Source organism: Drosophila nasuta, unplaced genomic scaffold (genome assembly GCF_023558535.2).
Source record: "Drosophila nasuta strain 15112-1781.00 unplaced genomic scaffold, ASM2355853v1 ctg28_pilon, whole genome shotgun sequence".
Taxonomy (NCBI): Eukaryota; Metazoa; Arthropoda; class Insecta; order Diptera; family Drosophilidae; genus Drosophila; species Drosophila nasuta.
The window spans coordinates 19,118-46,759 of record NW_026869488.1 but is presented as its reverse complement, the minus strand read 5'-3'; the positions used below and the strand labels follow the sequence as shown (position 1 = coordinate 46,759).

Sequence of the window (27,642 nt, the reverse complement as noted above, 5' to 3'; positions counted from 1 at the left end):
TTAATTAAATTTGAAGTAAATTCGCACGGGACATCGCGCACGGGACATTTTTTACCGCCACTATTTTTATGTTCTTGTCATTGCTGTTGTTGAGAAATATTTGAAAAATACATCGAAAAAACATTTTTAAATTAACAAAAATAGTGAATTTATTTATTTTTACAAAAGAAGAAACTTAAGAAATACTTTAATAAATTGTTGTGTTTTTTTAAATCGAAAAAGTTTAACTTCAATGATATTTACATTAAATTAATTGTAATATAGATTGTTGTATTAATTTATTATTTATGTTATTTTAATATTATAAATTTATTTAATACAAAGAATAGTATCTTGCAAGGAATAAGCAGTCCTCGCTGCTTTTACCTCGTTATAAGACGACGAAAAAAAGTGGAACTTAGATATACCAGGTATATTTCTTACCTCTTTCCATTTTTCGTCTAAGTTGTATTTCAAAATATCTTTGTTAATTTCATCTGTTGACAAAAAAATTAGTTGTACACCTTTAACATATTGGAGTGCACACTGATAAAAAGAGAATGCATCAGGTAAAACCATACTTTTTGATTTTGTCATTTGCCAAACTTTTCGTTTTACTACTGCTCCAACACCATCAACAGCTCCTTTCCCATGAGAGCTAGCAAAAAAATTCCTCTCCAATGTTGAACATTCTATTAATGCTGCTATATCATCTAGGCTTGACAATATGAATTTATTTTTAAACTGCGAACAGCAGCCATCAGAAAAATTAATATTTTTGAAAAACTTCCATATGTCTTAATATTTTTCAAAATCTCCACCAAAAAAACGAAAACATCGAGCTTATTGTGCGTTAACTTGTCACTGATAACAGCAAACGACTTTTAACGCCTCGCAGCCAAGCTACACAAGTAAAAATGGTTACCTGCCGATAATTAAAATGAGCACTTTGTATCTCATTTTGACTTGTGAGCCTATAATTTTCGGCAAAATCAATTTGAATCACCAATTCAGTTGAAGTTGATGTGTTTTCTTTTGCTTCATCAAAATATTTTTGCTGGGCTCTTTTGTCAAAAAAATGAGTTTTAAAAGAGGGCAATGCCATTTCCAACTCAACAATAAGATCCGATAGAGTTGCATCGGTTGTTGAAAGGGCCATGGTGTTATTAATTTTGCGTTAATGCTGCCAACTTACTTCATCATTCATATTGTGTAAATATGAGAGAGGAATAAGTTGGTATCTTAAATCGTTTAAGCACTTCTTACAATTGCTTGTCATGCAATTTTCACTAAGTATATTGCAGCAAACAGTTTTAAGAAAGCTTTCGAAATTGCTGGGGAAAAATGGCATAATTTTTGCACAGCTTTTCAGCAAATAACCGAAGTTAGCATGGTACATGCAAACACACATATTGTGCGGCGTTTTATTTATTAATTGCACATGACGTGGCCGCATCTTAAAAATAGGACTTACAAATTTTACGGTGGGATTGTCTTTTTTGAAGAGCTCATATGCTTCACGCACTGTCGTCATCATGAAGCGTTTGGCAACTACCTCGCCTGCTGTCAAAATTGTGTCCCTTTTTCCTGAGGCCTGGACACTAATATTGTCATTAGTATAAAACTCTTTAATTGAGCTAACTAAGCTCTCTGGTAGGGTCTTTTCGAATTCAGTTTTCGTAATCTTTTTTGGGGAATTTCTTTAAATTTGTTTAACAAAATTTCAAGTACTCTTACTTTTTTTTCTATGTCTCTTGGCAGAGCATTCTCAACCTTTTTTACTGCTTTCCTCAAGGTTTGCTTGCATTTGTAGGGATTTTTCTTTTTTGCAGCATCGTTTTCTGCTTCTATTTTTCTGCATCTCTCTTTTCTGCTAGCCTTTGCCGATATTGGCTCTTTCGTATTCGCTCAATCTGTCTCCTGTTGTCCACTACTTCATTAATTCCATTTGTCGCCGTTTTGCAGTTTAGCCTAGTGTTCCGCATTCTTTCCTTGTTCTTTAATTTATAATTTTCCCATTTTATTGGGTCTTCCTTCAACTTTTCTCTCCACCGTTTACAAGTTTCTCTTCTTTTTTGGCAACTCGTTACACTCATCTACATTTAAATAATTTAAAATTTTATATAGTTTACAAAAAGTTTGCGAGGGCGGAAGTGGGCGTGGCAAAAATTTGAAACAAACTTGATCTGCGTGCAAACATAACAAATGCTGTCGAAAAAAAATTATAGCTCTATCTCTTATAGTCTCTGAGATCCAGTGTTTCATACGGACAGACGGACAGACACACAGACGGACAGACGGACATGGCTAGATCGTCTCGGCTGTTGACGCTGATCAAGAATATATATACTTTATAGGGTCGGAGATGCCTCCTTCTACATGTTACATACATTTCCTGCCGGCACAAAGTTATAATACCCTTCTACCCTATGGGTAGCGGGTATAAAAATGTGCTGTCGCCACATTTCCAGGAATGTCTGCAAAACGCCATGCAAATGATGAATCGACAGATATAAGCTTTACAAAAATACTTGATGAGTTTACCGCATTTTTCTAATATATTGGTTCCGAGGAGGTGGAAATTGCGCAAGTTTTAAACAATTTGCTTATCGAGGAAGAATCATTAGATTTGTACACTGAATGTACAAAAATATAAGATTTTGTTATTGAAAACTAACGGCTATTTTAATTTACTATTTTTTAAGAAATCTTGCTATTTTTGGCTATTTTTTTATGCTTTCACTGCTATAAACGACCACTAAGAGTTGGCAACACTGAACTCAACGCTGCGCGCTGCGTTAGAACTTTGAATTTTCGAATGAGCCGAAGAGGCTCGGTGTTCGAATCGCAGCGCACGGCCCGACTGGGGCGGCAATAATACAGTTTTTAATGATGCCTTTTGGTTGTATGAAGTGACGCATCTATGTATTGTATGGTTAGTGCCATTAGGCTTGTTTCCAAGCTCGATTACCGATATACGTTCTGATTTCGCCTCTTGTTAACGAGTTTAGCCTATTTCCACTGCGACTCAGTTCTTTTACGTTCGAACCGACATTTGTTTCTTATGAGAAACGAAAAAAACCGAGGTTTTTTAGTGCAGTGGAAATAGGCTATTACTCTATTATTGCTTACTCTGGTCACATCTGGTGGCAGCACTGATGAGTACATATGAGTGGGAACGCCCAAAATTGCAAAATTCTTGGTATCCCATTATTCGCTAGTATGTGAGGTACACTTTTAAAAAATTTGGGGAATATACATATGGGCACGGGACATTCGTACGCGTTCAAAGTAAAAACACGGTAAAAAGGAAACATTTTTTTTTCAAATGAAAAGCTTAATGTATAGCATTTTATTAGCTCTTCATTGGTGCAAAGATTGATGTGGGGTATTTTTTCATTTAGAAGATAATTGCAGAAGTCAAGCGATTCGCACGGGACACAAAACGGAAGTGGTTTAAGAGGTCCACCAATTCAAACGCAAATTTCAGCGAATCCAGAGGCAATATTTTAATGCAACTAATTTTAAACTTTTGTGCATTGATGCCTCTTTAAGAAGGTTATAATTTTTTTCAAAAACGACTTGTATTTTTTTTTTAATTAAATTTGAAGTAAATTCGCACGGGACATCGCGCACGGGACATTTTTTACCGCCACTATTTTTATGTTCTTGTCATTGCTGTTGTTGAGAAATATTTGAAAAATACATCGAAAAACATTTTTAAATTAACAAAATAGTGAATTTATTTATTTTTACAAAAGAAGAAACTTAAGAAATACTTTAATAAATTGTTGTGTTTTTAAATCGAAAAAGTTTAACTTCAATGATATTTACATTAAATTAATTGTAATATAGATTGTTGTATTAATTTATTATTTATGTTATTTTAATATTATAAATTTATTTAATACAAAGAATAGTATCTTGCAAGGAATAAGCAGTCCTCGCTGCTTTTACCTCGTTATAAGACGACGAAAAAAAGTGGAACTTAGATATACCAGGTATATTTCTTACCTCTTTCCATTTTTCGTCTAAGTTGTATTTCAAAATATCTTTGTTAATTTCATCTGTTGACAAAAAAATTAGTTGTACACCTTTAACATATTGGAGTGCACACTGATAAAAGAGAATGCATCAGGTAAAACCATACTTTTTGATTTTGTCATTTGCCAAACTTTTCGTTTTACTACTGCTCCAACACCATCAACAGCTCCTTTCCCATGAGAGCTAGCAAAAAAATTCCTCTCCAATGTTGAACATTCTATTAATGCTGCTATATCATCTAGGCTTGACAATATGAATTTATTTTTAAACTGCGAACAGCAGCCATCAGAAAAAATTAATATTTTTGAAAAACTTCCATATGTCTTAATATTTTTCAAAATCTCCACCAAAAAAACGAAAACATCGAGCTTATTGTGCGTTAACTTGTCACTGATAACAGCAAACGACTTTTTAACGCCTCGCAGCCAAGCTACACAAGTAAAAATGGTTACCTGCCGATAATTAAAATGAGCACTTTGTATCTCATTTTGACTTGTGAGCCTATAATTTTCGGCAAAATCAATTTGAATCACCAATTCAGTTGAAGTTGATGTGTTTTCTTTTGCTTCATCAAAATATTTTTGCTGGGCTCTTTTGTCAAAAAAATGAGTTTTAAAAGAGGGCAATGCCATTTCCAACTCAACAATAAGATCCGATAGAGTTGCATCGGTTGTTGAAAGGGCCATGGTGTTATTAATTTTGCGCCAATGCTGCCAACTTACTTCATCATTCATATTGTGTAAATATGAGAGAGGAATAAGTTGGTATCTTAAATCGTTTAAGCACTTCTTACAATTGCTTGTCATGCAATTTTCACTAAGTATATTGCAGCAAACAGTTTTAAGAAAGCTTTCGAAATTGCTGGGGAAAAATGGCATAATTTTTGCACAGCTTTTCAGCAAATAACCGAAGTTAGCATGGTACATGCAAACACACATATTGTGCGGCGTTTTATTTATTAATTGCACATGACGTGGCCGCATCTTAAAAAATAGGACTTACAAATTTTTACGGTGGGATTGTCTTTTTTGAAGAGCTCATATGCTTCACGCACTGTCGTCATCATGAAGCGTTTGGCAACTACCTCGCCTGCTGTCAAAATTGTGTTCCTTTTTCCTGAGGCCTGGACACTAATATTGTCATTAGTATAAAACTCTTTAATTGAGCTAACTAAGCTCTCTGGTAGGGTCTTTTCGAATTCAGTTTTCGTAATCTTTTTTTGGGGAATTTCTTTAAATTTGTTTAACAAAATTTCAAGTACTCTTACTTTTTTTTCTATGTCTCTTGGCAGAGCATTCTCAACCTTTTTTACTGCTTTCCTCAAGGTTTGCTTGCATTTGTAGGGATTTTTCTTTTTTGCAGCATCGTTTTCTGCTTCTATTTTTCTGCATCTCTCTTTTCTGCTAGCCTTTGCCGATATTGGCTCTTTCGTATTCGCTCAATCTGTCTCCTGTTGTCCACTACTTCATTAATTCCATTTGTCGCCGTTTTGCAGTTTAGCCTAGTGTTCCGCATTCTTTCCTTGTTCTTTAATTTATAATTTTCCCATTTTATTGGGTCTTCCTTCAACTTTTCTCTCCACCGTTTACAAGTTTCTCTTCTTTTTTGGCAACTCGTTACACTCATCTACATTTAAATAATTTAAAATTTTATATAGTTTACAAAAAGTTTGCGAGGGCGGAAGTGGGCGTGGCAAAAATTTGAAACAAACTTGATCTGCGTGCAAACATAACAAATGCTGTCGAAAAAAAATTATAGCTCTATCTCTTATAGTCTCTGAGATCCAGTGTTTCATACGGACAGACGGACAGACACACAGACGGACAGACGGACATGGCTAGATCGTCTCGGCTGTTGACGCTGATCAAGAATATATATACTTTATAGGGTCGGAGATGCCTCCTTCTACATGTTACATACATTTCCTGCCGGCACAAAGTTATAATACCCTTCTACCCTATGGGTAGCGGGTATAAAAATGTGCTGTCGCCACATTTCCAGGAATGTCTGCAAAACGCCATGCAAATGATGAATCGACAGATATAAGCTTTACAAAAATACTTGATGAGTTTACCGCATTTTTCTAATATATTGGTTCCGAGGAGGTGGAAATTGCGCAAGTTTTAAACAATTTGCTTATCGAGGAAGAATCATTAGATTTGTACACTGAATGTACAAAAATATAAGATTTTGTTATTGAAAACTAACGGCTATTTTAATTTACTATTTTTTAAGAAATCTTGCTATTTTTGGCTATTTTTTTATGCTTTCACTGCTATAAACGACCACTAAGAGTTGGCAACACTGAACTCAACGCTGCGCGCTGCGTTAGAACTTCGAATTTTCGAATGAGCCGAAGAGGCTCGGTGTTCGAATCGCAGCGCACGGCCCGACTGGGGCGGCAATAATACAGTTTTAATGATGCCTTTTGGTTGTATGAAGTGACGCATCTATGTATTGTATGGTTAGTGCCATTAGGCTTGTTTCCAAGCTCGATTACCGATATACGTTCTGATTTCGCCTCTTGTTAACGAGTTTAGCCTATTTCCACTGCGACTCAGTTCTTTTACGTTCGAACCGACATTTGTTTCTTATGAGAAACGAAAAAAACCGAGGTTTTTTAGTGCAGTGGAAATAGGCTATTACTCTATTATTGCTTACTCTGGTCACATCTGGTGGCAGCACTGATGAGTACATATGAGTGGGAACGCCCAAAATTGCAAAATTCTTGGTATCCCATTATTCGCTAGTATGTGAGGTACACTTTTAAAAATTTGGGGAATATACATATGGGCACGGGACATTCGTACGCGTTCAAAGTAAAAACACGGTAAAAAGGAAACATTTTTTTTTCAAATGAAAAGCTTAATGTATAGCATTTTATTAGCTCTTCATTGGTGCAAAGATTGATGTGGGGTATTTTTTCATTTAGAAGATAATTGCAGAAGTCAAGCGATTCGCACGGGACACAAAACGGAAGTGGTTTAAGAGGTCAACCAATTCAAACGCAAATTTCAGCGAATCCAGAGGCAATATTTTAATGCAACTAATTTTAAACTTTTGTGCATTGATGCCTCTTTAAGAAGGTTATAATTTTTTTCAAAAACGACTTGTATTTTTTTTTTAATTAAATTTGAAGTAAATTCGCACGGGACATCGCGCACGGGACATTTTTTACCGCCACTATTTTTATGTTCTTGTCATTGCTGTTGTTGAGAAATATTTGAAAAATACATCGAAAAAACATTTTTAAATTAACAAAAATAGTGAATTTATTTATTTTTACAAAAGAAGAAACTTAAGAAATACTTTAATAAATTGTTGTGTTTTTTTAAATCGAAAAAGTTTAACTTCAATGATATTTACATTAAATTAATTGTAATATAGATTGTTGTATTAATTTATTATTTATGTTATTTTAATATTATAAATTTATTTAATACAAAGAATAGTATCTTGCAAGGAATAAGCAGTCCTCGCTGCTTTTACCTCGTTATAAGACGACGAAAAAAAGTGGAACTTAGATATACCAGGTATATTTCTTACCTCTTTCCATTTTTCGTCTAAGTTGTATTTCAAAATATCTTTGTTAATTTCATCTGTTGACAAAAAAATTAGTTGTACACCTTTAACATATTGGAGTGCACACTGATAAAAAGAGAATGCATCAGGTAAAACCATACTTTTTGATTTTGTCATTTGCCAAACTTTTCGTTTTACTACTGCTCCAACACCATCAACAGCTCCTTTCCCATGAGAGCTAGCAAAAAAATTCCTCTCCAATGTTGAACATTCTATTAATGCTGCTATATCATCTAGGCTTGACAATATGAATTTATTTTTAAACTGCGAACAGCAGCCATCAGAAAAAATTAATATTTTTGAAAAACTTCCATATGTCTTAATATTTTTCAAAATCTCCACCAAAAAAAACGAAAACATCGAGCTTATTGTGCGTTAACTTGTCACTGATAACAGCAAACGACTTTTTAACGCCTCGCAGCCAAGCTACACAAGTAAAAATGGTTACCTGCCGATAATTAAAATGAGCACTTTGTATCTCATTTTGACTTGTGAGCCTATAATTTTCGGCAAAATCAATTTGAATCACCAATTCAGTTGAAGTTGATGTGTTTTCTTTTGCTTCATCAAAATATTTTTGCTGGGCTCTTTTGTCAAAAAAATGAGTTTTAAAAGAGGGCAATGCCATTTCCAACTCAACAATAAGATCCGATAGAGTTGCATCGGTTGTTGAAAGGGCCATGGTGTTATTAATTTTGCGCCAATGCTGCCAACTTACTTCATCATTCATATTGTGTAAATATGAGAGAGGAATAAGTTGGTATCTTAAATCGTTTAAGCACTTCTTACAATTGCTTGTCATGCAATTTTCACTAAGTATATTGCAGCAAACAGTTTTAAGAAAGCTTTCGAAATTGCTGGGGAAAAATGGCATAATTTTTGCACAGCTTTTCAGCAAATAACCGAAGTTAGCATGGTACATGCAAACACACATATTGTGCGGCGTTTTATTTATTAATTGCACATGACGTGGCCGCATCTTAAAAAATAGGACTTACAAATTTTTACGGTGGGATTGTCTTTTTTGAAGAGCTCATATGCTTCACGCACTGTCGTCATCATGAAGCGTTTGGCAACTACCTCGCCTGCTGTCAAAATTGTGTCCCTTTTCCTGAGGCCTGGACACTAATATTGTCATTAGTATAAAACTCTTTAATTGAGCTAACTAAGCTCTCTGGTAGGGTCTTTTCGAATTCAGTTTTCGTAATCTTTTTTTGGGGAATTTCTTTAAATTTGTTTAACAAAATTTCAAGTACTCTTACTTTTTTTTCTATGTCTCTTGGCAGAGCATTCTCAACCTTTTTTACTGCTTTCCTCAAGGTTTGCTTGCATTTGTAGGGATTTTTCTTTTTTGCAGCATCGTTTTCTGCTTCTATTTTTCTGCATCTCTCTTTTCTGCTAGCCTTTGCCGATATTGGCTCTTTCGTATTCGCTCAATCTGTCTCCTGTTGTCCACTACTTCATTAATTCCATTTGTCGCCGTTTTGCAGTTTAGCCTAGTGTTCCGCATTCTTTCCTTGTTCTTTAATTTATAATTTTCCCATTTTATTGGGTCTTCCTTCAACTTTTCTCTCCACCGTTTACAAGTTTCTCTTCTTTTTTGGCAACTCGTTACACTCATCTACATTTAAATAATTTAAAATTTTATATAGTTTACAAAAAATATACAAAAATTATTTATATAATTATGTTGTGTACTTACGGTCGCGCACGGGACAAACTTTAAACGATTACCAAAAATCCAAATATTTTTTTTTTTCCAAATTTGTTTTATATATTCACTGCACGCACAAACTCTGTTTGCAAAAAAAATTTGATGCAATTCGAGCAAGTGATTTGGATCTTCTGATAAGAAATGTTGTTTTTCGGTCGCGCACGGGACATTAAAATAAGTGATAAAGCAAATCAAAATTTTTACCGTTATTGGTGATCGCATGTTACTTTTTGCGTTCTCTTTCGTTTCTTGCAATCTCCAAATGATTTTACAAAGCAAAAGACAAAGCATAATTAATTTATTTTAGAAGTTGTTATCAAAACAAAATATGCCCTACAAACATCATAATCACAAGAGGTGCGTTTGCGCGACTTTGCATTCGCATATTTTGAAATCTATAAATGATAAATGCAAAATTCTTTCAAGTTTATTAAACTTGAATATTTCTTTATGTAAAATATATATATATATATATATATATATATATATATATATATATATATATATATAAATATATATATATATATGCATTTGCAAAGTGAAGATCAGCGAAAATTTTTCGCAAACGCCAATTCCGTTATTTCTATTACATTGAAAAAATTTATATAAATATATTGCCGCTGAACTGAATAGGTTCATCATGTGAGTGGTATCTATAATGTATCTATAATTCCTAATCAACTTTTCCGATTTACATAATTTTTTTTTCTTTAATTCTTAAATCATATCAAAATTAAAATTTGAAAAAGTTTTTTTTCAAAAACATATTATTTATTCCTTATTTATTTTTTTTTTTAAGCTTAACAAAATCAATGATTTATTTTCGTTCATCTGAATAGGTTCAACCTGAAAAAATTCAAATTATATTTTCATATTTTTGGCACTAGGCTTATGCTTAAGTACATTTCTAATGTAATTTTTAATAATTTTAATAATGAGTGAAACCGCCGTTTTTCGATATAACTTCATATAAACGATCGGGAAGCGAGCTATACAAATTTTGCAGTATTTGCAGCGAAATTGTTGTCCAGGCCGTTTGATTGCCGCAACTAAAGTTGTTTTGCTATCAAATTGCCTGCCTCCTTCATATACCTTGCGCGATAGCAACCCCCATACGTTTTCCATTATATAATATTAAGGTCAGGTGAATATGGGGGCCATTCGAGCAAGTCCACATTTTGATCCTTAATCCATTCTTTTACCACCTTAGTTTATGAATAGGAGCGTTATCTTGCTGGTAAGTCCATTTAATAACGTGAAAAATATTGGAGTAATAAGGAAACGCTGTCTGTATTATAGATTTGTAGGTTTCTCCCCTCATTTTGGAAGTAACAAATTGCAGGTCACAAGTGCCAAGGACTGATACCGACCCCCAAACCATTACGCCTCCTTCACAGCTATGGCCACGGTTCAGGAAATGCTCTTCCTTTCGACGATCGTGATAGTAATAATTGTATCCAAATGTCCAAATTACATTTTTTTTCGTCGGATTCTGATTTTTTGATTTGTTTCTCAAAAAATTACTCACAACATTTTGGCTTCGTAAAATTTTCGAGAGATTTTGCATTGACTAAGACCACTTTCACGATAGGCTTCAATTTAGCCTCTTTCATACTCCGATAATTGTTCTCCGCGTCCCATTTTTCAAATAATTTAAAGAAAATATTGTTATTTTCTCCAAGTGATCAACAAATTTACATAAAAAATAAACAATTAAAATCGAATGATATTGCATATGTGTGCCGTTTAAAGGATTGTAAAGCACGGGTTTATTTAAGTGCAGATAAGGCTCGCGTTTTTTTCCAATCCTGAGAAAATAAAGCATATTCATGGACCATGTTCCATGTCCCATGATGTTCTCGCAAGGTAAGTACAGATACACGTACGCATACATACAATCATTAGTATACATATGTATGTATATATGATACATATGTATATTTATTCAAAAACATGACGGTGTGTGTGTATGTATTATTCAGAAATTTATATACATACATATTTCAATTTAATATTTTTTGTTTCGTTTTATATTTGCTTCTGACAAGGTCATCACTTTGATGCAAGGCAATATTGAGGAGCAGAATAGGCATTTTTTAATAGATGCCACATTTAAAGTTTGCCCTTTCGGGGACTTTAAGCAACTGCTTAATATTTACATATGTTAAACTCATGCAAAAGGTGATTATTTTATTGTTTGTTTAATTTTATATTTTATTTGACATTATTATTTATTTTTTAGATAACACCTTTCCTATTTGTTTTGATGACACGTAAAACGGAGCTCTGTTACCAACACCTGTTTACGTATGTATGTTGACTCAAACATTTGCTGTCTTAATGGTACATCATTTATGTATATCCGATTTTGAGAAGGCGATGCGCAACGCTTTGAAAAATTTGCATCCAAATATGAATTTTTTATGCTTGCTGTTTCTATTTTACACAAGCATGTAAAAGAAATGCAATCAAAACTATTGGTTTGGATAAAATGCTTTCGTGCAGTAAACATGCGTATATGCTGTTTATGAAATTTACCTCTTTTACCGGAATGCAAGCATTTGTTGTTGAAGCATTTAGTCTTCTTGAAGCTCAAGCCACAGCCTCAGATAAGAAGATGTTTTCGCCCTTTTTAAAATATTTTAAGAAGCAGTGGCTTAAGAAGGTATCTATTTCATCATTTTAAATGTATTCTCTCATTCATTTATCTTTTAATTTTAATAGGAAGGACCTAAAAATATATCGGTATACAAACGATCCACAAGAACCACGGGCTCAGTTGAAGCATATACTTTATATTTGGGCAATAAAATTCGAGCAAAGGGACACTTTTTCAAATTTGTGGAATGTATCATTGATTGCGGAGTATGAAAAAAGTCGAGAATTCGCTCTTCTCTTTCAAAATGGTGGGATAGGTAATTCAACACAACCAAAACCTATATGTGTAAGTATATACGAAATTTAATTAAAGCCATTAAAATATAATAAGAGTTTAATTTGTTTGACAAGGGAGAAATTGACATACAGGGTTTTTGACACGTACTGTTTCGCTAACATTTTTTTTTCATTTTATTAAGTGAAGAATCTGTACAGCAAATTTAAAGTACTTGAACATCACAGGAGTATCAAATATAAAAATAAACCAAACCTCAACACAAATATGAGGATTACATACATATGTATCAGAGTTATTGGCACCTAATTGTTTTGGCAAAGCCTTGCCGTTTAAGACGCCTCAATGGTCTCGCAGGAAGTAACTTCCTGGCTAGTAGGCTGCGATGTCTTCTAAGTTTATCGCTATAGCGGCTTGTGTGTCTCCCAATCTGCTCTTCCACAGTATGTAGCTTCAAGTCTCTATGAAGCGTTATGCCACGCACGAACCAGTGACACTCTGTTATGTTTCATAGTATCCGATTCTGCAACACCTGAATCCGTTTGAAATTGGATTTGACTGCGATCTTCCAGATCTGAATACCATAAAGCTAAATTGGCTGGATGCAATGCGCATACACTGCCCTTTTGTATCTTAGCGGCAAAGTGCTTCGTCTTTGTATAAGCGAACGTAGTTGCTGGATCCTTAGGTTACATTTCTTAACTGTTGCTTTGAAATGTGGCCCATATGTAAGGCGCTTGTCCAATGTTATTCCAAGATACTTGGCTTGGGATGGCTGCTCCAGAGTAACTCCTTCTAGTTGGATTTCAGGGGTATTCATTATAAGCCTCTTCAGTGTGAAACAGGGGTTCGTTGTTTTAAGCGGAGATACTTTCAAGTTTCACCGTTTACACCAAGCAGCAAGAGCTTTGAGATATTCTTGTATTCCATTAGCTGCTTCTCTACGGCAACTGGAGTTATAGTCCCTGCAGTTCTGAGCGCTAGTTCGTTGCTGGTGAAATAAGCGCTTACCAGGAGCCAGTCACTACTTACAAAGTGGCGTCTAGCCATGCGTTTTTTAATTTCCGTTTTTGTATGAAATGTCCGCAAATAGGGTCAATCGCCACCGCCTCGATTACCACGAACTAGTGAAATAGTGCAACATATTAGGGTCAGTAAAATAAGTGCTTACATTAGACCCCATGGAACGGCCGGTAAAATAAGTGCTTACATGGGACCCCATGGAACGGCCGGTAAAATAAGTGCTTACATGGGACCCCATTGAAGGGTCAGTAAAATAAGTGCTTACATCGGACCCCATAGAGGAGTAGGCCATTATAAATTTAAAAAAAATTTACAATTACAATTACAGTTTTTGTTTAATTTTATTTTTTCTTTATTTCAATAATAATACTTTTATTACTTTAAGGCACCTTGAGTTTTAAAATATAGTTTTTTTTGTTTTGGAGCTGCAAGGCCTTTCTCAACTGGTACTCAGTTATTGAATCTGGAAATAAAAAGGATTCAAAAAGTTTTAATAGATTGAAGTGGATAATGATTATTATATAATTATCTTTTAAAATACTCACCGATCATAACACCAAAGAAATTGTCTTCTTTTTTTAGGGCTGCAAACGCCTGTCATTATTTCCATAACGTAGATTTTCTGTCATAATTTCCAATTCCACTTCTTTAGGCACATTGTAGTTTTCCACTGTAAAACTATACATTATTCTAACTGCTTGTCGTACTTTTATTATCTGTTTATTTAATATTTTACACATTAAACATATAATACATGAATTTACATCTAATTTTTTAAGTAACTCACCTAATAATTGATTGATTGATCCGCTTTGCACTTCTCTACTCAAATGCTTGCAAAATTTCGTCAGCCAGCAAACAGCTGCGTTTGAGCAAAAGAGTAGCACAAAATAAAACAAAGACGCGTAAACAAACAGCGATGTAAAGCGTAATCGAAGTTTTGTCTTTAATCTTGTGTATGCTTTTTCCACAAAATAACAAAAACAAAAGCAATGCTTGCCGTTATTTTGTACTTATGCTTTAATGCGCATAATTTTATTAACTAGGAGGTTCGACGTTCGATTACTATAGGGTTAATCTAGTAAGTACCCATGTAGTGATCGACGAGGTAAGCACTTATCCAGGGCCAATCGCAAACTCGAGTCGACTAGGTGGTTCGACGTTCGATTACTATAGGGTTAATCTAGTAAGTACCCATGTAGTGATCGACGAGGTAAGCACTTATCCATGTCCAATCGACACCTCCAGTTCTGCAGGGAGATGACTGCAATGTCATCTGCATAGGTCGCAGTAAGTGCTTTGGAAGGAGCTTGGTATATCAGCAGTGTACAATGAACCCTGTGGTACTCCTGCACTCATACGATAGTTATTAGAGTATGTATCCTTAACTTTGACCTTAAACTCACGTCCATCTAGATATGACCTTAAAATTCCATAGTAGGGAGCAGGTAGGAGGTTTTTAATTTTGAACAATAAGTCATCATGCCACACCTTATCGAAAGCTTGCTCCATATCTATAAAGACTGCGTTGGAATACTCCAGGTCGTCAAAGGCCTGTAATATATGCTTTACCAGTCTGTGGACTTGTTCTACAGTACCGTGTCCTCCTCGAAAGCCAAATTGATGGTCTGGCAAGATATTGCTTTCAGTCAAAATCACTATAATTCTGTTGGCGATGAGTCTCTCCCACAAGCATTGGCCTGCTCCACTTCATTTTTTGCAGGTTCACCACCAGGACATCGAATAGAAATCTGTCTAAGAGGTTGTCGTTCAAGTGATTTTGTGCACTTCCAAAGTGAATAATTTGCGTCAACTGTGTAGTCCATGGAGGACAATTTTTGCTCGAGAAAATCGCTTCGGAGTTCCCTCAAAAGGGTTCGTAGTTATTTCGTTGCCCTGTTCCACAAAAGACGGTTCTCAGGATCTTGAGAACGAATAGCTCTTCTTCGAAGACGTCTTTTCCTTTTTATTAGCTCTCTTGCTTCCCTTGTGAGAGCAATACCTTAGCTTATGGGCCGAAAATCAGGATCAGGTGGCGTTGAAGCAGAAGCAGCTTCTATGTATATTATCTGTTAGAATTTCGACTGCATTCTCAATGTCTTCTTTAGTGTCCAGAATTGAATTTAGTTGGAAAGAGTTATTAAGAAATTGTTTAAAGTTGATCAGTACGACTTGTGATTAACCGAGGACTTGGTCTGACATTAGTACCATTTGTTAGCAGATTAACAATAAGGGCTAAGTGATCAGACTCCAGGTCCCAGCTTTGACATATATTTATTTGAGAATCCAGTATTCCATGGTATAATGCGAAATCAACGCAAGTAGCCCTGTGACTAGGTACATATGGGTATCTTGTTGGTGAACAAGTGGCAAGTATTTTAGCTCTGCTAACTGAAATGGATTCGACTAGCTCACGCCCTCTCGGTGAATTATATGTGTCGCCCCACATCCAATGTCGAGAATTCCAGTCACCTCTAACCAGAAACCTCTGGCCACAAGAAGCAAATATTTCAGTAAAATGTCTTTCTTCAATTTTGTGCCTTGGAGGACAGTATATTGCGCTTACTTCCATATATCCCAAGTCTGTCGCAACTTTAATGGAAGATATTTGAATGGTTTGTGTTTCAATAACACGTTGTGGGAAATAACTGAGAGAGCTCCTCACCAATACCGCAGCTCCTCCATGACCGTGATTATGCCGTGATGGTTTATACGCTTCGCCTCGATTGAGCCTTATTTCACTTAAAAGTGGGATATCGACACCATTGTTGCGCGCAAAGAATTCAACTTCTCTGGCTTTTCCTGAAATGCCATTGACATTCCAGATGACGATCTTTAGTGTGTTAATTTTAAGGCGGAAACATTGTTGTGGACCTGGAGAACTAATTTATCCCCAGCCAATTGCTTGATAGAGTTGGCCGTTTCAAAAACCATATTTTCGAGCCGTTCAAATCGTAGACTGGTCTGCTTGTTTTGCGTTTGTTGTTCCTGCTGCTGTTGCTGTAGCCACAAAAAGAATTGCTGCTGCTGCTGTTGCTGGAGTTGTTGCTGCCATTTCAAAAATTGCTGTTGCTGTTGCTCCAATATTGACTGAACGTCAAGAGAATTTTGTTGTTGGCGTTGTGCAGTAATTTCCTTCGAGTTATGTACGGCGCTGAGCCTGTCCATTTCCATTTTTTGCAATTGAGGCATAAGATAAGCCTATACTATTGCAGACAGAAGGGTTAGGCATTTGCTGAATTGGTTGCTGTCGAGCTGACTGTTCTTGCTGTTGTTGTTGTTGTGGTTGTAGTCGCGTTGGTTGCTTCTTCGAACCCATAGATCGTCTTAGGTAATCTTGATACCACTGGCAACCCTTGTAACTTGCCGTATGTTTCCCTCCACAGTGCATACATGTAGGCGGTTGATGTTGTGGACGTGCACACTGCTTTGTAAAGTGATCTTCACCACAACGAGCACAATTGGGATGACGACGGCAGTATTTCGCTGTGTGGCCAAATTCTAGGCATCATATACATTGAGCGATTTCCGATGTTTTCCGCATCCTTTCTATCCTTACTTGTTGTCGCTGCTATATCATATACATACAACATTAATTTTAGCATAATTTTAATAAAAAATATGTTAAGTTTCTCATCTCGGTTAGATCTTGATCTTGGGTTATGCACCTGAAGAGCTTCAAAGCCTAAAGCTTTAAAATTGGCAACAATTTCGCTACTTAATGTGCTATAATGAAGCCCCTTAACTACTATTCTGTGAGGCTTCTCTTCCTTCAATTGGCACGTATGGAATTCAATTTCCATTTTATCAAAATGATCAACAATGACTCTATAAGTTTGAGAGTTCTTGGGAAAAATTCTGGCTGTTACTCCTTGGATAACTTTGACTAGTACGTTATCTAAACTAGTGACCTCCGATATGACATCAAATAGATCGTTAAGGTTGGTAATACTTAAAACTATTTGCGGTGGTTTTGAAGTAATTAGCATTAATATTAGTATCACAATTAATAGGTTGAGATCTGAGTCATGTGTTTCCATATTATCATTTGATAAATTTTGTTTGGGTAGCTGCCATAGAGCTAGTAGGGCATTCCTCTGCAGCACTACTGCCATCTTCAACATGTCTGTCACTGTTTAAGTCGACTTCCATGTCTAGTAAGGCAAACCTATTTCTAGAGCTTGCCTTGCTGGTTGATGCTGTGATGCTGTGTGTCCAAATGACAATTCTCTGTGCACCTTCTTAGAGTTACCAAATGGTGAGAGTGTTTTCTTCCTCTTACTCGACAGATGTTTTTGGCTAACCTTCAACTTGGTAGCAGCATCATTAAATGGAGGAGACGAAAATCCAGAAGTGTTATTGACCGTTGGAGAGACAATTGTAGCACCTCCACTGAGAGATTCGCATAATTATTATCCATGCTCACTGCAGAGCAAACACTGCTGATTGTCGTAGTTGATGCAGTTGCCATAGTGAAAATTGTATTACTAGTAGCACTAGTAAATGTAAGCGTTGTGGTTATGGTGCTAATATTTTGAATTACAGAACACAAAGGGATAATACACAAAATCACTAATAATTTCTGACTTTATCTCCAAAGGCGATTTACCGGCAACTTGTTGCATTTTTTTTTTATAATCAAACTGCTTATTGCTTAGCTGACTGTTAGAAAGAATATTTCCATCCATTACCAAATATTTTACTAATCAAATGTAACTTATTTGTTTCAGTTTGGCTTCAAATAGCAAAAGTTCCTGCTAAGTTTTGTCAAGGACTTAAGAAGGTCAGATCGCTTGACAGATAAGCGCAGCCCAATTGTGTTTTAGTAGCAGACAATATACAAGATATCTTCCAGTCACGTCTTGTGTAGACACAAGATGAGAAAAGAATTTATCCTTTCAGTTTGCCGTATACGCGGAACTGATTTTCTACAAGAAACGTCGAGTATAAATTCTGCCAAAGGGAAATTTAAATTTCCCTCGGCTGCGCTGGCAGAATTTGTACTCGACGTTTCTTGTAGAAAATATGTGGTCCAGCTTTTGCGGAAAATCTGTGCTTAGATTCTAGTGCGTAGTTCGGAATATGCAAAATAAAAATACGCTCAAAAATATATGCAGTAAATAAAATGTTTATTGTACTTCAAATTAAATGTATTTAAACTAAAACAATGAGTACTTAAAATTATATATTATCTAAACACTTAAAAAACTTATAACTAAATAATCTAGCTAAAAGAAAAAATTAATTTATTTCGCCGTTTTCTATATTCTTCGCCCTGGACAACACATTGTAGTTTCTATTTTTATACCCGCTACCCATAGGGTAGAAGGGTATTATAACTTTGTGCCGGCAGGAAATGTATGTAACAGGTAGAAGGAGGCATCTCCGACCCAATAAAGTATATATATTCTTGATCAGCGTCAACAGCCGAGACGATATAGCCATGTCCGTCTGTCCGTCTGTGTGTCCGTCCGTCTGTCCGTATGAACACCTAGATCTCAGAGACTATAAGAGATAGAGCTATAATTTTTTTTTTCGACAGCATTTGTTATGTTTGCACGCAGATCAAGTTTGTTTCAAATTTTTGCCACGCCCACTTCCGCCCCTGCAAATCAAAAAAATCGAATAACAAGCGTAATTTTAAAGCTAGAGAATTTTGGTATTACTGTATATACTATAACTATAACTATAGTAGTTATGATCCTTGAAAATTTGGTTGCGATCAGAAAAAAATTGTGGAAGTAATTAAGGAAATACTTTTGTATGGGCAAAAACGCCTACTTACTAGGATCTGAGTTGCTTTGGCTGACAATCTCGTATATTGTGCCGTCTATGGTATATTTTGAATGCGGTACTATATCGATATACCACATATACCATTTGGTATATTTTTAGTATTTTTGTAGTATATTCGGTATATTTTGAGAATAATACCGCAAAATATATTGCTTTTATTCAAAATGGGTAGCGGGTATCTCACAGTCGATTACACCCGACTGTAGCTTTCTTACTTGTTATCATCCAACATAGCTCTTTCGTGGTCCTCAAAACTGTAAACATAAATACAAATATATTCTTAATTTAAATAAGATTAGAATAGCAGTTTAAAAATATTAACAACTTAGCTCTGATTGTTTTATAAAAGACGCGCAGGAAAAAAATCAACTTTCTCGTACAGCACTCACAAATCAAATGACGTATGATACACAAAATTGCACTTGTTTACGTAAGTTTGCAGAGTTTTTTGAGAAAAGAAATTAAATTTTGCGATCAGGTAAAAATTGTTTAAGTTATTAAAGAAATAGTTTTATATGGGCAAAAACGGCTTCTATGTATGTGTTGTATGTATGCGTATACGTATATACATGCTCGCCTCTATATTTGTATCTGCATGCATAGAGGCACTGCGATAGTTCTATTGGTAGAGTGCAAGCATATTTGTGTTGTGGTACTCGGGTTCGTGCCCGCTAGGGGTACAAACTTTTTTTTTTAATTTTAATTGTATTTACAACAATTATAAATAAAAATTGTGATTGATTTTATTAATGAAATACTTTTGTATGAGCAAAATTGCCTGCTATGTATGTATTGTATGTATGCGTATACGTATATATATGCTCGTCTATATTAGTATCTGTATGCATAGAGGGTTCATAAGCAATGCGATAGCTCAGGTGGTAGAGTGCAAGCCGATCATGTTGTGGTGGTCGGGTTCGAGCCCGCTCGAGGTGCAAACGTTATTATTTTTTTTTAACCACCCGGTCGGTGGTGCTCGAGTTCAAATCCCGATCGAGAATGCATGCATATTTATTTTTAATAATATATTTTGAGATTATTACCGTAATATTTTGCTTTTAATCAAAATGGGTAGCGGGTATATCACTTGTTTCACTGTAAAGACGATCGCACAAATTCTGTCAGAGAATTTTCCACATATATAATATATAAGTTGAACCGATTTATATAAAAATTAATAAAATATTAATACATATATTTAGATGGAAAGTTGAGTCCTCTTCGTCTCAGCTATGAAATGATCGATGCCTTTAGCCACGACTTTTTAATCGGTTATAGGCTGATAGTAACGGTATTCGATGTAATACCTCTTTCGACTTCTTTGTCGAGTAAAAAAGGTTTCACAAAAAAAGACTTCAGTTTAGTCTTACAATTAATTTATTTGTACATGCGTACTGTTCCAAGTCTGCTTAATTACTAATCTCAGCATAAGCTAGGCTTCAAACTTTTTAGTGAAAGCTTAGCTGCCGTGTACATACTGTACATACATAATGAGGTTAAGGTTAGGGTATGTGTACATGACTCCCCCAGCACGAGTTTCGACAATATTGTTGAAATTTTCAGTGGATTAAATATTGAATAGGTGATACAAAAAAGGTTCTTAATTTGTATCATTTTCATTTTGGTATTTATATCTTCTTTTTAGCTGATCTTTATAAATTTTTTTTGTTGGGTTTTCATTAGATACCATGTAGTTATTAGCTTGATTATGGTTACTTATTTCTTTATAAATTGGATTGGATTTTCCTACTTGGTAATTCTTAACGTATACATTTGCGAAGTTTGGCTCGCATTTAGATTCTGCTTATTTTTCAATAATTTTTCAGACAATTTTACAATATCTTCATGACAAAGTATGTTATTAAATAAATCTATTGGTATAGTGTTTGTAATTGAATGTATTGTGTTATTGTAACAAATAATTGCTTTATGGACATTTTCTTGAACTGTGTCAGTATTGTTTGTATCCGCGTTATACAGTCTTATCTTCATTTAGTGTTAGATGTAATCGTTCCACGTCCGAGTTTCCGGTTTTCTTGTAAGGAGTTGTAAAGTGCACATCTATGTTATTTTCCAGGAGAAATTGCTTAATTACAACTATGTTAAATTAATGTATTATTTTTCTATTATATGTATATGCAAATATTTCGTTAATACCTCTTTGATTATTTTTTATGTGTTCGTTTATCTTTAGAATTTTTTCTTTATCATTTATATCTTCAAATAGTATACACGACTTGAGAATTCTTAAATTTCTATTATTTTAAAAAAACTGTCTATCAATTTCTTGAAATTTTACAAATAAACTTAAGTTTTCTGAGAATAAAGCAACTAGGCCTTTTTCAGGCAATTTTTCTTGCATGAACTTTAGCATATTTTCCTCATCGCCACTTGTTTTAAAAGAGTGTTTTTTTGTTTATACAAAATTTTGAATGTACTTGAATCACTTTCTGCCTCTTTAATTTTTATTTGAATTTTAAAGACGTTTAGACATTTTTCAGTAACACTTATAAAATCGTCAAATCGCCAAATCGTCAGTTTCGTTAGTAAATAATTGAATCAAACTTTTAGAGAAATCGTCATCTTCTATGTTTGTGTTATGTATAATGTCTGGTAAACTGTTATTGATCTCTAGCGTGAATATATCAGTGTTATGTATATCTACTTTTGTTTGTACGTTTTTGTCAAATTCCTCTGATGATGATTCAACAATTCTGCTAAGTCTGTCTGCCAAAGCGTTTTCCTTGCCTTTTATAAATGTTATGTCAAAATCGAACTCGTTTAATTGCACTTTCCAGCGTTGTTGATTTAAGTTAGGTTCTTTTAGATTGTTAAGCCAAACTAGGGGCCTATGGTCGGTTTTAATTATGAAATTTCTTCCGTAAATGTAATATTTGAAGTATTTTGTTGACCAATAAATGGCAAGAAGCTCTTTCTCTATTGTGCTATAGTTAAGTTCATGATTTACTTTATTTCCTTGCATGAGCACGGCGCCTAAAGCATAATTTTAGGATTTTTAGTTTTTGAAAAGCTTCTGTGTATTCTTGATCATTTTAGCATTTTTCTTTAAGTATTTTATCAAGGGCTGTGCAATTTTTGAGTAGTCTTTTATGTACCCCTTAAATACCCTGTGATTCCTAAGAAACTTTTAATTTGTTTCTGGTTTGTTAGTAATTTTATTTTAAAGATTGCGTCGACTTTCTTTTGACTTGGCTTAAGACCTTCTGAATCGATCTCCTCTCTGATAATTTCACATTTGTTTGATTGGAGCTTTAAATTTGCTTTAGATAGGCAGCTGAATACAGAATTAAGATGATTGACGTATTCTTCTATATTTTTAAAAAATATAAGGATGTCATCCATGGAGACGATGCAAAATTGCCCAATAAAGGGACTAAGAATGTTGTTCATTAGTCTTTGAAACGTCGAGAGAGCGTTCCGCAGTCCAAAAGGCATACGAAGAAACTCTATGGAGAGGATGCAAAATTGTCCAATAAAGGGACTAAGAATGTTGTTCATTAGTCTTTGAAACGTCGAGGGAGCGTTCCGCAGTCCAAAAGGCATATGAAGAAACTCGTAATGTCCACTTGTTGTTGAAAACGCTGTTTTGTGTATATCTTTAATGTCCATTTCTATTTGATAAAAACCTTTCGCGAGATCTAGGCTTGAAAATATTTTGCAGCCTCCTAATCTCATCTATATTTGGGATGGGGAAGCGATCTTCGATAGTTTCCTTATTTAGTTTACTGTAGTCTACAACGAGCCGCCACTTTTGCTTATTAGACTGGTTCATTTTCTTTTAAACTACCCATAAAGGGCTATTGTATGGGCTTTTTGAATGTCTGATAATACCTTGACTTAACATTTCTTCTATTTGCCGATTGACTTCGTCTTTATGTATTTCGGGGTATTTGTATGTCTTTGAATAAATTGCAAGATCATTCTTTGTAACTGGAGTTGGTTGTTGTGTTATTATTTAACTGATTGTGATACCCCTGCTTTCTATTATTTGCGCTAAATCCACCTTCAGATCTTCGATTTTCAGTTTTTGTAGCATTATCTTGTTGGACACCGCTAGCATCACTAGAACTACTTTGTGTTACTATCAATTCGTTTACATTTTTATTATCGTTACTAAAATTGGTTCTAAAGTTTGGTTTATTGTATTTATTATTCTTTCGAGTCGGCCCATATAATGTGTAGCTTTGATATCTAGCATCTTCAATGATTTTGTAAGCATCATCTAAGGACTGCGGATTTCTCACGAATATCATTGTTTTAGTAGGTTCAGGTAAGTTGTCTCTAAAAACGGGGAGTGCAAGTCGGTTTACTTCGGAAGTAGTGTATGTATCATCGTTGTTGATGCGAGCGCATTGCTAAGTGAGAGGCACACCTCCGCTCCGCCGACCGAAAAGCACTCAAAGCTTTTTCGCTCACTAGCAATGCGCTCAGTGCGTAAGAATGCACTCAAGCTCCAGTGCTCTCAGCTTCTCTCTCCCACAACTCACCACCGCTGAGCCGCGCTCAGCATAGATCAACGAAATGCCGTCGGCATTTCTCTAAAGGGCAGTTCTAATTTTCGCCTCTTTCGCTACGGTATAATTACCCCCCAATTGTGCGTTTTCAACAACCCGAAAAGTTTGCAATAAATACATATTTGTTATAAGAAAAAACCGCGAGTGTTTTTATTTCGGAAAAGGAAAAACTCTTGGAACTTTTCAGCGCCCCCACGAACATTTGGTCCTTCGAGCCGGATCCCATTATCATCGGCATTCCAGCATACTACGCTGATAAGTATCACAAGTTTTTTCCATTTGTCCTATCACTTCTCCCACGGTCGTCCGCCCCTCAATTTCCGACATATTGTGCAAAAGATTCCAACATCTTTTGCCAAGTTGCTTTCCTTTTTGCTTCGGACGACCTTTTCTGCGTTTATCCTATATACATTCATTTATAATAAAATATTATTATATTTTTGTTCCGCCAATCGCGTACGTATGTATGCATGTGTGTTTATTTTTTGTAAGTGCAAGTGCATATTAGTGAAAAGTGTAAATTATTAAGAGAGCTACTAAAGTGAAAATATTATATATTGTATATTCCATACATATATAAACATACATAATAACTAAAATCCAAGCTGTGTGTACAAGCATTTCGTATTGCTTTTAATTCTTGTCCGTTTTATGTTTTGTATGTCGCGATAATCGCCGACATACATACACACATACTTTGTGCACTCTCTCTTGTCCGCAAGCGCTCCGGCTTGCAGCCGCGCTTGCTCTCGCTCTCTCTTCACACACGCACATACCTTTGTGCACTCTCTCTTGTTCGCAAGCGCACCGGCTTGCAGCAGCACTTGCTCTCTCTCTCCGAATACAAACATACGTGCACTTCGTCTGCTCAAACGTTTGACAGCGCAGTGCAGACATACATACGTACATACGTACATACTGCAAGTACTTCTGCGCGTGAAGTAATAGATTGGCAGGGCAGCGGTAGTCGCACTCGACATACCCTACCCTTTCCTTGATTTTTTTTCCAAGTGATATATTTAGTGTGTGTATTTGAGAGCAACTCCCAGCTCAAGTGTCGGTGTATAGGCTACCTCCAGCCAGTGTCCCACACACATAGACATACCCACACACATATACACACCTACGTATAAATACACTTCTCCTTCCAACACATATCCATATACAAATATATAAATAATCTTTTGTTTTTTTTTCGTGACAATTTATTTATTATTTGTTCCATCCAGCGCATCTTTAACCACAATTGTGTTTTTTTCCAGCATATTGTGTTTTTGTGGTATTTTTCCGTGCTTTTTTTTGTTCTTGTTTTCGACAATCATTTGCTTGATTGTCGCGGGAAACTTCCCCGGCCCCCTTTGCGTTCGTTGCCTGTGTCCGCAGTCCGTACCCATTTGGGTGTAAAATACCTCAGCACTGCCTGTGGTATTTTTTCTAGTATTTTCTGGTATATTTTCTACTAGTTGCTACGTTTCCTTCCGTCCCGATGGCACAAAACAAAGTAGACACAGCGTTGACGAAATTCATCGCCGCGACTGATCGTATCAGTCACTTCGCGGCGAGAGTCAACAATCTTTCGGCTGATAGCCCATCCCTATATACGTGCCAAGTCCGAAGGGACCAGATGCGTTCCTTATGGGAAAAGGTCGAGAATGAGTATGAGGCTTGCTCTTGCGTCATGTCTGAGGAGACGACCACAGAAGAGCTCCCTACTGTTCAGGCCAAGTACGAGTACTGCTATGCTGCCTACGAGCAGTGTGCAGCTCTGTTAGGTGAGCAAATAGCCAACGCATCCCAGGCGCTCACCCCCCGTACACCCGTACAACCACAAGCTGTGCAATCCATGCCCACAGGGTGTCGATTACCTCCGTGCGACACTGAAGTTTTCGGAGGCGATTACACTCGCTGGCCCACCTTCCGGGATTTATTCACAGCCCTCTATATACAGAACCCGAGACTGTCGGAAGTTGAGAAACTTTTCTATCTCAACTCCAAGACCAGCGGTGAAGCCCATGCCATTGTGTCAAAATCTCCTTTGACAAATGAAGGGTTCCAGTCGGCGTGGTCCAGCTTGACTGAGCGTTTCGAGAACAAACGGTTGCTCGTAAACAGTCAGCTGAGAATTTTGTTCAATTTGCCCGCCATTGGGCAAGAGTCGAGTTCCTCTATTCAGGAGTTGCAGAGCACCATTCAAGGGTGTCTGACAGCCTTAGAGCACTCGAAAATCGACACAGAGAATTGGGATTGCATCCTGGTTTTCTTGTGTTCCTCGAGGCTCCCCAAGTTGACCCTTTCTCTTTGGGAACAGTCAATCCAAAACAAGAGCGATATTCCAACGTGGGTTGACATGAACGCTTTTCTTCTAGAGCGGCATCGCACCCTAGAAGCGATAGCGGAGGTGTCATCCAGCACGAACGCTCCGACGGTTCCAAGAGCCTCACCCAAGAAGGCCCCCGTCTCCAGGCAGGTCAACTCTTTTGAGAGTAGGGTGATCATTAAGACCCAGACCTGCAATTTCTGTTCCCGGGAGAACCATCCGATTCGATTGTGCCCTCGATTTCTTCAGATGGGTGTCAATGAAAGGGTCAATCATATCAAGCAACAGAAGCTGTGCTTGAACTGTTTCGCACGAGGCCATGTCCTGGCCGACTGCACAAGTGCGCACAACTGTTTTACGTGCAAGGGTCGTCATCATACACTCTTGCATCGAGTCAACCCGACGCCGACAGTCACTAATCCCACTCCTAATATACAGTTCACTCCTTCCCAGTCAGCTAATGTGCAATCATTCCTGGCAGTTAACACACAAGGTGTTCTGCTGAGTACAGCTGTTGTACACATTTGCCATCACGGCGTTCGGCACACAGCACGGGCTCTGATCGATTCCGGATCAGAGGCTACCTTCATTTCTGAACGATTGTTCAAGCGCTTGAGGATGCCATACACATCCGTTCAAGCCCACGTCTCTGGGCTGACTCAAGTTGTAGCAGCCCAGCCCCGAAAGCATTGCCAATTCCTAATTGGCTCCCCGTTGCGACCAGATCTGCAGATTGAGGCATCGGCTTTCGTCCTTCCTCAATTAGCAGGAAAACTGCCCTCATGCTCTGTCCCACAAACCATCCTCGACAATCTGCCAAGCATTCCGCTGGCCGACCCCAAGTTCTATGAGAGTTCGCAGATAGACGTGCTTTTAGGCGCGGATATCCTCCCATCCGTTCTTCTCGGCGGCTCTCGTCCGAACGTTTGTGGGACCCTCATTGGTCAAGAGACCATTTTCGGTTGGATCCTGACCGGCCCAGCGTCGGGATCCACTTCTAACTCCATCTCGTCCTTTTCGACTCGACTGTCCGTCGATCGAACTCCTACGATCGGTCCTGTGACGGGACCCCACTCTGATCCTTCTTCGGTTCGACTGTCCGACGAACGATCCTCTAAACGCAAGCCTTTGTTAGACCCCCATTCAAAATCGGTTCCAACACCTTCGGCTCGACTGTCCGTCGAGCGAACCTATACGATTGATCCTGTGACAGGACCTCCCTTAGAACCTCTTTCAGCTCGACTGTCCGTCGAACGATCCCGGACGGAGACGCAGTCTTCCTCTGCACCGATGGCACCGGTCACTCCGCGTGGGGTCTCCGTGCCTCCCGGCACAACCTCGCGCCAGCCCAGGAGCCGACGCGACCACCCGGCACCCTCCAGAGAAGAACCACCAAGGACGTCCCGTGTCCACGTTTCCCAGGCCGGCATCCACCAGGCCGGCATCCACAGGCCCACTCACCCACGCACCCGGCCCGTGCCTAGCTCCCGCAGACGGCACTTTCCAGTGCAAAGGAGTGAGCATACTCCCCACCGCGGCGAGTTGGATCCGTGTTGTCCAGTAAGCCGCATCAGCGAGTCGTTGCCAGGGGCCTTGGGCCTCTCCATCACTCGCATGGGCGCTGAAGGAGTCTGCACGGCGTCGTTGCGCTCCAAGACACACCCACTCTATCTATCCTGATATTGTCATGCCGGGTATCCTCCCAAATTTGTTATTTTTTGCAATCCCAATATTGCAAGGGGGGGAGAATGTTGATGCG

General features: G+C 37.0%; 1 long non-coding RNA gene across 3 annotated transcripts in view; it reads left to right on the top strand.

The window, feature by feature from the left end:
• The window catches only part of LOC132797858 (uncharacterized), a 34,210-nt gene extending 15,889 nt beyond the window's left edge, over positions 1-18,321 (top strand). Inside the window, exons 1-5 of one of the 3 annotated variants that reach the window (XR_009633804.1) lie at positions 10,289-11,500; positions 11,562-11,630; positions 11,696-11,984; positions 12,044-12,263; positions 17,966-18,321. This is a non-coding gene — a long non-coding RNA (uncharacterized LOC132797858). Of the gene's footprint in view, positions 1-10,288; positions 11,501-11,561; positions 11,985-12,043; positions 12,264-17,965 lie in introns of those variants that run through there. The other 2 variants (XR_009633803.1, XR_009633802.1) reach the window with 2 other exon arrangements.
• The last annotated feature ends 9,321 nt before the right edge of the window (positions 18,322-27,642 follow it).